Source organism: Cryptomeria japonica, chromosome 11, assembly GCF_030272615.1.
Source record: "Cryptomeria japonica chromosome 11, Sugi_1.0, whole genome shotgun sequence".
Taxonomy (NCBI): domain Eukaryota; kingdom Viridiplantae; phylum Streptophyta; class Pinopsida; order Cupressales; family Cupressaceae; genus Cryptomeria; species Cryptomeria japonica.
This window is the reverse complement of record NC_081415.1, coordinates 262,292,419-262,303,924: the sequence shown is the minus strand read 5'-3', so window position 1 is coordinate 262,303,924 and position 11,506 is coordinate 262,292,419.

Below are 11,506 nucleotides of genomic sequence, written 5' to 3'. Positions count from 1 at the left end.
AGAGAGGGGATGAGCAAGAGAGATAGGGGATAGAGATGGAGATGGAGAAGTAGATGAAAGGGAGAGAGAGAGAGAAAGAGGGGAGGGGATAGATAAAGATTGAAAGGGTCAATATATAGAGTGAGAGAGAAGGACAAAAGTAGAGGGATGCTAAAGGATAATTCAAGAGATATAGAAAGATGGAGTGATATGGAGAGGTAACGAGATAGAGATAGGGGAGAGAGATAGAGAGAAATATATTAAGATAGAGATATAGATGGAGAGGGAGAGGGAGAGGTAGAGGGGGAGAGAGGGAGTGAGGGAGAAGAAGAGATAAATAGAGAGAGTAGAAAAGGATAGGGGAAAGGATATAGATGAATATATATTTCTGATGGAGGAGAATTGTATTTAGGTGACAATAGTTTGCATCAAATTGTTTTTAATAGTAAGGTGCAATTGTGGTTTAATCTTGGTTGGCGAGAATGTCTCATGGAACATGACTATTACAATCACACTATGCATTGACCAATGACAACTAAATGCACTTTGTAGTCATAGATGATTAAGATATCTTCAAGATTCTTGTATGATTAGAAATGCCTATCAATTATAGATCCTAAAACCTTAGATATAATAAATTAAATAAAAATAATCATATAAATTTATTTATTAACAAACATTCATCACTAATAGTGCAAAAGAATAAAATTGATTGCATGATTGACCATTCTTTTGTACAACTATCATGTTGAATTTAAAGTCAAAATATGATAATATTTTTTCTTTTCAATATGGTTGTGCTTTTTCTTTAAAATGGAAGTAATATTGTATTAAATAAATATTAAAATTTATATAAAAAACTATAAGAAAAGTTTCAAGTCTTAGACACCAAAAGCACTCATACTTGATAAAGATTTAATTTTTCTTTGAGCATTTCACACCCCTATTTGCAAGAAATAAAACATTCTCAGATTGTTGATGTTTTGATGAATGAAATTTCTCAACAGGCAATGATTTCAGTGTACAAAGTGAATCCCATTGGAATTTGACTATATTTTTACTCTACAATTTGGTCTATGGGGTTTTAGTTTATGCATTATTGTATTATAGTTGTATTTATATTCAGTATTGTACATCATAGTTTTGGATGCAAAGTAGTGTAGTGTAAGGTAAAGTATGTGTTGTACCAACTTAGTTGTTGGAAGAAGAAATAAATTACTTTGGTCAAACATATAAATCCAATTTAAATTATGTTTGCTCATTCAACAAAGGAATTTTTCTAAAAACAACCTTTGGAAGGCACAATATATTTAAGATTTCTCCTTTTTAGATGGTATAATTTAAATCATGTTTGGCCAACATTTGAGAATCACTATTATGCTTCAAAATGCATTGAATATGTATGGTCATGTTGCATGTGTGAATAAACTGCACGATATCAAACTCATTTGGTGAAAATTATATTTGGGATATGTTCTACTATGCATTGGATGAGTATGGTACCAATTGTTAAACACGTTGAAGACATTCCAACTATTAGGATTAATTCTATCTATTTAGGCTATGCAAGATTTGCATTCATTAGAAATTAATGATATCAAAGAAAATCACAAGCAAGAATAATATTGAAATCATAATGTTCAATAGATGTATTGGTTTTGGGATTGGTAAACGGAACACATATCTAACCTTTTGTTAGCTATGTTGCATTGTAGGATATATTTGTCTGATAAAATAGGTGACATGAATTTGTATGAATATTTCATCGATGAATTTGACTCATCAATAATATCTTCCAATGATGAAGCAAGTGACTCATGGTGGTGATTTGCTATGGATGCCTTCTACTTTGTAAATAATTTGTAATTTTTTAAAAAAAATTTAAATGCCTTAATAGTTTGTTGGCTTTATCTTAAAGGTTTTCCAAAAATGTTAAAGGAGATCACCCTCCAAAAGTGTCTTCACATTCCAATGTGGCTGGGCTTCGGATGTATTTTAACCCTTTTCTACAAACCAATTTTGCTAATATCTTGCAACCAGGGCATTCCACTAGAACAATGTGTTTTGAGGTATTCTGTCAAACAGTTCAGTTGCCCACATTTTGCATATCCTATAATCATGGCATTTTGTAAACAATTCCTGGAGGCTTTCTATCAAACAACTCAGGTGTTTTGTCTATGCTTACACGTCTATAGCATCTGGCAAAATCCTCTCTTTTATCATGCGGTGGAAGTCCATATCCCATTCTAAAGCTCCCATTTTGACACTGGTAGAGATTGCCGCCTCTGGATTAATATGTCCCAGTTACATTAGATTGAAGGTTTCTAAATCCTTATCAGCAAACACATTTTGGGCATATCTTGCAATCATAGCAGCAAACGAGATCACATTTCTTTGAGGTGAGGCACCCTGTCAAACATTTCATGTGCCTTGTCCATGCTCCACATTTTATATATATGTCTACCAACACATTTCCAACAGAAACGATGGACGTCTATACCCTATTCGAAAGCTAACATTTCAGTACAGGCCGCTGCAAATGAAAATGCTGGTGTTGGGAACTTGTTTGTGAGAGTTGGCGATATGACGGGCAGAAGAAAAGGCTCCAGATTGTGTGTGCTTCGTGGGAAGGAATCATCAAATCCATAGGGAAGCATAGGCCTTCTACAAACCGTACATGACAAGTTGTTGATTGAAATAAATGATGATGAGAAAACATTTTAATCTCTGACGCCGATACTAGTACTATCAGAGACTCGGCAGGCAAGTTGCAAGCAACGACTATTTGGATGTATCGATGGTCAAGATGGCTTGCATCATCTTGCACCTTCTCTCAAATAGTTTGGATCATTGATGCCCAAATTTAGCTCGGTGCATTTCATAGTAGGAGATGCCTTCAGCGTAAAAAATCTATTTATCTATTTAGTTTTTTTAAAGACAATATGTCACGTGTGAAAGCCCAATTTGTCCAAGGTGTTCAAAATTTGGTCGTTTAGTTAGATGATCATTCATGGGGTGGATCCACCGTAGCCAGTGGCATGGCATGTTGGTGGTAGTGGATTCTTTTGTTGTTTCTAAGTAGTGTGTCACTCTCTACATTGAGCACATGTTGCCTCCTCATTCTCTTCCAGCCAACCACATTAACTACGTTTCCCTTTTCATTTATTTGACTAGTTTAGCGCACAATATCCAACACAAGGTTCATTGAATGCTTCTTTTCATTGCACATCACACCAACTTTCCCTCCCTTCACACATATTTTGGGGTGTTCATGACCTTTACCTCAAGAACATGTTTGGTTGATTCACTCGAACTGTTATTCCCACACCAAAAAATCTTCGACTTCATGCAACCTTTGGATTTTTTTCATACGCTTGACATTAACCTTTCCTTGGCTTGCAAATATTCTCTCAGCAACTAAAGGTAGTCTTCCAAACCTGTCTTTTTTGCACTTCATTCTCCTCGTAATTTTTTTGGTTCTACTATTAATTAACATTTTTTAGGTGCTTCCACCATTAAAAATCTCGCAGATTTTTTGGGGGCGTGGTTGTGTCAACACATTGCAGACAATCCTAGTAGCTTGTTGTCTTCCATTTGACCCTAGTGAGGATCCCAATCCTCACTAAGGCTACCATTCTACTTTCTTTTTTCTCATTCTTTCACTTATAGTTGTTGCATTTAATTTTGTTTGTTGTGCACTCTAATCATCTTCTTGAAGGTTTTGTTATTTTGTGGATGCTTATATGATGAAAGTTTCACACATTTCCTATACGTTGAAAGTTTTGTTGCTTTGTGGGTGCTTTTGTATTGATATTTTTAATATGTTTTGTGTCATGTTTATGAACACCCAAAAAAAAGTTTTCATAAGCACAATAAAATTGAGATGAAAATAAATGTTTTGTTCAAACATCATTGTAATCGATTTAATGGGTTCTTTTACCAATTGATTTTAAAAAAATATTCTCATTAAGGTTTTAAATTTGAATAAAAATAATTGGTATAAGATTGAATATTTTTTAATTGTTTTTCACTTTTAATCAGCTAAATATTGTTGCTATCCACTATCCCATACTTGGACAAAAGCCCCTCTCCATGATTGCCCATTTAATATTGTAAATGTTGTTTACTATTGTAAGTGTCATTTAAGTGTTGTAAGTGTCATGCAATGTTCTACCAAGTTTGTTCTTAGTAAATTATACAATTTCTACTTCTCAATGCATATCTATGGGGTTTAAAGTTATATTTAAGAGACTTTAAATTATATTGTTAACAGGGTTTTAGGTTAGGTTAGTTTAAGATATATCTATGGGGTTTTACATTATAGTGTTTATGGGGTTTTAAGTTATACTATTAATGGGGTTTATACTATTTTATATATCTATGCAGTTAAACTAGTAATACCTATATTTAAAAAATATATGTAAAATATGCCGAGAGATATCTTATATTAGAAGAGAATCATTTATAAAATAAATGTTCTTATAAAATACTAAACACCAAAAATACAAATCCATTAAACTGCTACATGCAAAAAGTTGTGAATCTAGTTGGAGACAAGTGGCGAGGGTTCTATTTTATTTGGAGTAATAAAATAACACCTCCACAAAAATTGAAACATGACATATTTCATGCATTTACCCGTCATTTGCATGTCAAATTGTTTCAAAAATAGATTTTGTTTACAGACATTTTGATGTCATTGTAGATGCCTCTCAGAATAATTAAGTTATATTGTTAATAGGATTTTCAAGTAATATCTATGGCGTTTTAAGTTATATTGTTAATTGGATTTTAAATTTGGTAAAATAAGAAACAAGACATAGTCATAGGTGAGGGTAATAGTAGTGTTCATAGAAGTAAAGCTAATTGCAATACATATAAGTAAAGCTAATTACAATACATCTAGTGATGTCATGGAAATGGGGACAAGGCAACAACAAAGTTCAATGTTAATAAGTTAGTTTCAACCATAAAAACAAAACAAAGAACTAAAAACCATTCCAAACATATCAAGAGAGATTTCAAAAAGCATGAAAGAAGTTTAACAAAATAAAAGAAAGGAGAAGAGCCTCCCTAAGATGCTTCCATGATGCCTTTTGATGCTTCTCCCTTGTTTCTCCCCTCTCCAAGTCCCAAATGAGTGTAGCTCTCAGCTTTTAGCACTAGCCATGGATACCATATGGAGATTCAAGATGGTTGAATATGATAAACAAATACTATGCAAGAGTAGATAGTGATGCTATGAGAAAGCTCTATGCTAATGCCAGTATAACAACAATACTCTAAAATGCTTCTCTTTTGCTTGAGGAGAAGGGTTCTATTTATAGAAGAAATAGGGAAATGAAGGGTTAAGATTGAGCAATCTTAACAAGGGTTAGGATTGAAAGTTGGGGATCCATGTGCACAATTGGCACCAATAAAATGGTGACAAGTTTCAACATAGGATTGGGTTGAGAGAAGAGGTTGGAGGCATTAAAGGCCTGAGAAGACCTCATGGTTATCTAGAAGGTAAGGGTCAAGTCTAAATTAAGATTACCCACTGGATTAAGAGTTAATCCAAGGATAAACCTTTGTGCAAATGTTTAAGAGATAATCATGGTCAAAGCATTAAAGGCTTGATGAGACCTTTGGGTTGGGTAGAGGTTGAGTCAAAACAAATGTTTTAACCATGTGGGAGGGTTTGAGGTAACCATTAATGGTTATTGGAGACTTTGGGGATTAAGTGGTTGAAGGTTGAAAGCTTTCAAAGGTTATCCAAGACTTTGAGGGTTAATTTGTTGAACACACAAAGCATTAATTGTTTTTCAAAGACTTTGGAGTCTTTGAGAAGTGACTCCAATTTGCTTAGGAATGTGACAATATTTAGGGGATGGATTAGGCTAATTAGGAAGGGTTTAGAAGAATCTAGAAGGGGTTTAGGCATACAAGTGGATTTTGTAGGAAAATGCAAGTGGGAGAAATTTTGGTATTTTCAATTAAAATAAAATCATTTATTTCAATTAAATGGTGTAATTTGCATTTGGATAAATATTCAAATAAATATTAATTTATTTAAATGAGAAAAATGAAGATAAAGCATTAAAATGCTTGAAGACTTTGAGGGAAACCATTAAAGGCTTGAAGACTTTAAGGAAAACCATTAAAGTCTTAAGAAGATTATAGAAGGAAGCCATCAAGTTTGAAGACTTTAAAGCCATCAAGTTTGACTATTTTAAGGGAAACCATTAAAGGTTTCAAGTGGGTGAGGATAAATAGGATTTTAAATAAATAATTTATTTAAAATAGTTGTGCAACTTGCTTTTGTAGGAAAATACAAGTGGGTGGAGGATAAAGGTGATTTAAATAAATGATTTATTTAAAATTGTTTTGCAACTTGCATTTGTAGGAAAATGCAAGTGGGTGGAGGATAAAGGTGATTTAAATAAATTATTTATTTAAAATAATTGTGCAACTTGCATTTGTAGGAAAATGCAAGTGGGTGGAGGATAAAGGTGATTTAAATAAATGATTTATTTATTTAAATGTGAGAGGTGGGATTTTGGGGGTTTTAAATAAATATTAATTTATTTAAATGTGAGAGAAGATTTAATTAAATAAATATGATTTATTTATTTAATTAATGGTCTGAATTTGGTTAAGTGAATTAAATCAAATAAATTGAATAATTTATTTAATTAATAGGAGAATAGGGTTAAGATGAATTAATTAAATATTAATTTAATTAATTATTAATTGATGGTTAAATAATCAAATAAATACTAAGTATTCATTTAATTAAGTGGACAGATTTATGTGACTACATCTAGTATTTAGTGTTACGTTAGGATTATTCTTCTTTTTTGAACGTAAAATTAATTAGTTTTGTTTATCAAGATGGACTTTAGAAATGATATTGTTTTATCTATTTTATTTCATCTTCACAAGACATTTATATATTTTTACTTGATTTCATCCTAAACCTTGTTTTAACTTATAAGTGATATATGTCATGCAATGATTGAATGTGTTTTGTGAATATTCATGACTAATATAATCATATAATGTTATAAATGGTGATAATGTGGATGAATGCTTATTTTAAGATACTAACTTGTAGTTAAAGAAATGATTACTTGCCCACAACCTAAGTAGGATGTTCCCTACGACCCATAAGGAAATAGTCAAGAAGTATCAAAACACAATTGTTAAGGAGCTCTATTGACCTTGTTGTTAATGAATAAATGCACTTGAAGGATATGAAGGTTTTTGCAAACTAGTGGTGTCATGCTTTATTATGGCATTCATTTGATCCTCACACGTTTCCTATCTTTTTGGTTTTGCATTTGAATAAGAGTCCAATTAGGATTATGACTCATGTTAGTTTAGTTGTTACTTTCAATTTAATAGAAGAATAAGTCATCCTCAATGTTAGGGAGGATCGGCAAGTGTTCATAGCAGTTTCTATGATATGATTAACCCATTCTCTTGGGAATGTGTATAAAGTCCAACCTTAATTAAGTTTAGGAGATTTTTGAGTATATGATATATTTAATACAACAAAGGACTCAACATCTTATGAGGAACCCCAATCACGAGTAGCATTCACAACAACAAAAGAAACACCCTTCACAATGACTAACGAGGAATTGAAGAACCTTGTGGAACCAATCAATTTTGAGTTCTCAATCCATGACCAAGTACAATTTGTTGCTCTCAAGAATATACCTCCATCTACTCTACCTAATTTATATGGTTTGATTACAGAGGACCCTTATACTTTCCTATTTGAGGTTGATGTCTTGTGTCATAGCTATGGCTACACAACTAATGCGCATAGACTAAAACTCTTCCTAGAAACCTTGAATAATGCTGCCTTGAGATGGTTTATGGGGTTGGGCAGAAATGCTATTACAAGTTGGGAAAAGGTGATATCTCTTAAGTATCATTTGATGACATATGCAAGATTTCTAGGAGCTATTCTAGGTCAACTTTAAAGAAAAAAATAAAAGAGCTTGAATCTTGCCTACTACCAAGACATCTAATGGCATAGTTAGAGTTGATCTCAACAATCTCCTCTTCACATGAAGACATTATCAATCATCTTTCCACACAATTGGATACCCTACATATAAAAAAGAAACAAGAGAAAGTCGAAGTAACTCTTTTACAGTGTTGCACTCGCTTTAAATGAAAGAAAACCAATTAAAACACACGAAGATTGCTCCTATCTCTAAAGAAAAGAAAAAACAACCAAAGTTCCATGCCTTGGAAGATTGAGAGGGATAATTTCTCTGCATTACTCAGCGTAAGCCATGGCAAAAAAGGTATGCCTCAAGACCCCCTATGTTGTAATATTTCATTTAATAAAGTCAATTTAAATGCTATTAACTAGAATCATCCATTTTGGAACTCAATGTCTAATCAACCATAGAAAGGTAGCTCATCATCCAATTGGATACCACAATAAGGGTTATGGCCACAACAATCCCAATTTCAATGTCCCAACTATAATCAACAATGGAAGTCCCCTTAGAGTCCATGGTCACAACCATGGAGAGGAAACCAATGGTGGCAATGACCCAATATGTTCTACCTGCAACAACAACAACCTTTGAACCAATAACCTACGCTCATGCCTAACATATTACCTTAGCAGCAAGGCATTATGTGAAATAAAATTATGCATGCTCCTGCACAACCAAGAGCACTACAATTTCCTGCTAAACCTACACCTCTCAATCCTAACAACAAACTTGTTCAACACGCTCATTCTAATGAGTCCACCCATTATTCAACCTATGTAGTTGAAATCAGTGATGTCCACCTCTACTCAGGAAAGACTCTTGCTAGTCTTGCATCTTCTCAAATTAGAGAACTATATGACGATGAACTAATCATAAACATCACTAACAACACATAGCCTAAATAGAGCCAATCACAAGTTGATTTCAAAAATAGGGAACCCCCTTTTCCAAAAAGGTTTGCTAGGTCAAGAAATACCACCCTGAGCCTAAGTTTGACCTTATAATATAGTTGAAGGATGTCTACATAAATATTCTCATCATCCAAGCTATAAAAGATGTACCAATTTATACCAAAGCCATCAAGGATTTGTATTAAATATCCACAAAGCAAGAAGAAATATCCTTAAACTATCCATGTCAGAGAACAACTAGTTGATATCATGTTAGGAACCTTGGTAGTCCTTAAATACTCAAACCTTGGTAGCCCTATTGTAGATGTGCATATCAATGACATCATTATCAAAAATGCCCTAAATGATCTTGGTACAAACATATATGTCATGACTAGGGACATAATGACTACTCTACAATTAATGAATATGAGGCCAATAGTTACAACTTGCACATAGGTCTATTTCCAAGCATGATATAGTAATTTAATACTTAGTTATCACTCTGGATTCATAGGCTTACCCAACCGACTTTGTTGTCTTGTAGCCAAAAGCCAATTTGGGGGGATATCTTCTAATCCTTAGGCAACCATGGTTGGCTACTATAGATGCTTTTATTGGTTGCAAGTTTGAAAACATGATTATTTCCAATGGAAATGTGACCAATATATTATTCCTTTATCATCCAACCCAACCTCATACAAATACAAAATAAGCTATAAGGCCTAATTTGGAAGATGAGGATCAATACTCCCTCCAAATTCTCATGACTATAGAAAGTATCCCTATCATAGACATTCAAGATAAGGATGAATTTCTTGCTCACGTTGTGCGAAATTCTTATGGCTTGGACCTACAACAAGATGAGTTCTTGTATTGCTTAGCCTACTCACTTCATAGCCTCTTATCTAATGGAGATGAATCTACATCTTGTGTGTTCTATGATACCTTTCAACATTGTACAACTACAATCTCAATATATGTGTTCTTGATATTGCCTCTATTATGATGTAACAAGAATGCTTATAAAAGTTTCTCCTAGTAAGACATTCAATATTAACAATGAATTGACTGCATCCCAACATTCTAACCTATTGTGGATGTTGCAAACCTACAATTCTGCATTTGCATGGGATTATCATAACATGAAGGAAATTGACTCTAGCACGTGCATGCATAGAATATAAATCAATGAAGGTTTTGGACCAATGAGACAACCACAAAGGAGAATGAACCCAACACTTAGAGATATAGGCAAATTTGAACTACAAAAAATTTTGGATGAAGGATTCATATATACCTTATTTTAGACAATCAATGGGTACCTCTACTAGTCATTATGGTAAAATAGGGAGGTAAGTGGAGAGTGTGTATTTATTATAAGGAGCTAAATATAACAACCATGAAGGACCATTTTCCCTTGCCCTTCATTGGTCATGTTTTAGATTTATTAGCTAGCAAAAGGTACTCCTCCTTCTTAGATGGGTTTAATGGTTATAATCAAATTAAGATGGCCCTTAAGGATCATGACAAAACTACTTTTGCATGCCTCTGGGGTACATATGCCTACTCAATGTTTCCTTTTGGATTGTGCAATGCCCAACCACATTTTAATGAGTTGTCTTAAGAATCATTTTAGATTTTTCTCATGGCTTAATGAAAATATACATGAATGATTTTGTTATTTATGAGAAATCCTATGAGGAGGTATTGGAGAATTTGAAATAGGTTCTCCAAAGGTGTCAGGATAATAATCTTTCCAATAATAAGAAATGTTTTGTGATGATGATGGAACAAGGTGTTGATCTTGGTCACTTTGTTTCACATGAAGGAATTCAAGTGGACCCAACTAAGATTGAAATCATTTCAAGGCTTCCAATGCCACAAAAGAAAAAAGATGTAAGAAGCTTCCTTGGACTTGTTGGATACTAGAGATGATTCATAAAGGATTTCAATACAATTGTTGCCCCTCTTTCTACATTTCTAATCAAAGAAGTAGAATTTCAATGGATTGCATCTTGTCAACAATCTTTTGAAGCATTGAATACATCTCTCACACAAGCCCCTATACTAAGAGGACCTAATCAAAATCTTCCTTTCCATATTCATACTAATGCTTCTAATTTTGCAATTGGAATATTTTGGGACAACAGGAAGGTAACTTGGAATATAAAATTCATTATATTAGCAAGAACTTCTAGGGGATTGGGTTTGATTATACAATAACAAATAAATAAATATTAGCTATCATATATGTCATAAACAAGTTTAGACATTACATCACTTGTTACACTATCTTTATTCACGCTAACTATGCAATATTTGTTATGAATAAACCAATGGTAAGTGGCAATATTGTTAGATGGCCACTCTTGTTACAAGAGTTTGGCATTACTATTGTTGACTTTCTTTCAAGATTGACAAATTCATCAAAGGATCCAGTAGTAGATGATTCATTTTGAGATGAATATCTATTTGCATTATTAGTTCACATTCTAAAATATTCAAATATAGCCAACTACTTGGTTGCATGACAAACACCTCCACACTTGTTATTAAAAGAGAAGAAACTTTTGGTTCAACATAGATTTTCATACTCATGGACAATTGGTTATCTAGATTCTATATAGACCT